Source organism: Priapulus caudatus, unplaced genomic scaffold, assembly GCF_000485595.1.
Source record: "Priapulus caudatus unplaced genomic scaffold, Priapulus_caudatus-5.0.1 Scaffold598, whole genome shotgun sequence".
NCBI lineage: Eukaryota > Metazoa > Priapulida > Priapulimorpha > Priapulimorphida > Priapulidae > Priapulus > Priapulus caudatus.
Window position 1 is genome coordinate 105,047 of NW_014577659.1, and position 1,815 is coordinate 106,861.

Below are 1,815 nucleotides of genomic sequence, written 5' to 3' on the forward strand. Positions count from 1 at the left end.
TAGGCCAGTGGGCAACTGTGACGCGGGCTATATACTAGTTATTAGAGCTTAGAGTAGAGCTAAAATTAAGTTATGTACGTTATTATGTCAGTACACATTTCTCTTAACATTTGTTATTATTATTATTATGCTTTTATCTCCCACCTTTGATGTAAAAAACTTACAAGCTTGATTTTTCCCGGTTGAAGCTCACTACTAGTACTAGTAGTGCTGATAGGTCTATGTCCCCAGGGTACTATCGGAGGGTACCCTGGTAGCGGTTCGATATATCCGAAATAACCTGCGGGGTAGCTATCTTGATATGTCCTGCGTACCCTGGCATTTTACCACCGTACCCTGATTTTCACACACACACTGTTGCACAGCTCTGTTGAAAGCAGGCAAAAATATTGAGCTTAATATTGTGAATCTCAATTTAATATGAATAATTGAAGAAAATTAATAAAAGCTGTAGTCTCGTTTAATGTTTCATTGTTAATGCTGATCATGTACCATAAAATAAAAATGGTTTGATATTGACATCAAATTAAAAAACTGCATATGGCACGTTGACGGCGGCAATACGTTGGCGGCGGTACATACTCACCACCAGTATAGGGAGAAGGCATAAAATGTTGTCATCCACATAAAATTATCATTTTTCTGGCAAAAACAAGTAGCCGTAATTTTTTGTTTATCTTTTATTTTATATATGGTTTCGTGCATGATTTTCATTGATCAGTTGGCTAAAGCTAGGGTATGGATGTGAGCAATGCAGGGTACGGCAGGCGGACATATCGTATAGTACCAGCCCCGCGGGTACTTTCTGATATCTCGAACCGTATACCACGGTACCCTCCGATAGTACCCTGGGGGACAAATAGACGCTATCAGTTAGTCAAGCTCAGCTTATGATGACGGCATCCCTTTTATTTTTTTTATTTGCGCTTGTGATCTATGGTTACTTTATACATTTAGAATTACATTTCTACATGTACATGCACAAATTCGCAAAGTATTATTATTAGGCGGTTTTGTTCTATTTATGTTATAATTATGTACTGATATGTGTATCTGTTTCACATAAATTTGAATTGATTTATACTTACTTATTCATTTGTACTATTTCTGTTGAAGCTTGTAAAGGCCTCGGTACACGAGGGCTCCACGACGGCATTTTGCACGGACACGACAGAAATTTGGGCAAATCGTGGGTCATGGGGGTCGTCAGCCAAGACAGTCCTACGAAATTTGGAGCGATCGTGGCATCAACTTGTCGTCGTGAGGCAAATTGAAGCATGCCTTTTTTGGTTGCGCATGACTTTATTTGTGGTATCTCATGTCTTCTGGTTGTCGTGAGTCTGTCCTATCGACAGTCTTGCGACTGTCGTGCGATAATAACGTCGTTATATATCGGGGAGAGCGGACCGGCGCTCGACGGTCCAGCGAGTGACTACGCCTGTTGGTGGCGACATGTCCGGCACGATCTGTAGGCACGAGCACCCACGAGTGAACGCACCCTGTTCACGTGAAAAACAGCCCGCGCAAATGCCCGGACAACTCACGACTGTCGCAGCGAACTGACTTTGCGAGCACCCGCCACAAGCTAACCAGCGACATGTCTTTTTTTTACTGTCGCGTCCGCCTATCGCTAACCATCTGATGTGTGAGGTGCTTGTGACGACTCGAAATACATTTCGGACTGATTTCAAATGTGGCACGACAATATCTTTTATGGGTGCCACCACGCAAAATTTCGTAGCGATCGCGTTGTGACCAAGGTTACATGGAAAATCAGAGCAATGAAATTACAAGATCAAACTGCCATTTGTTTTT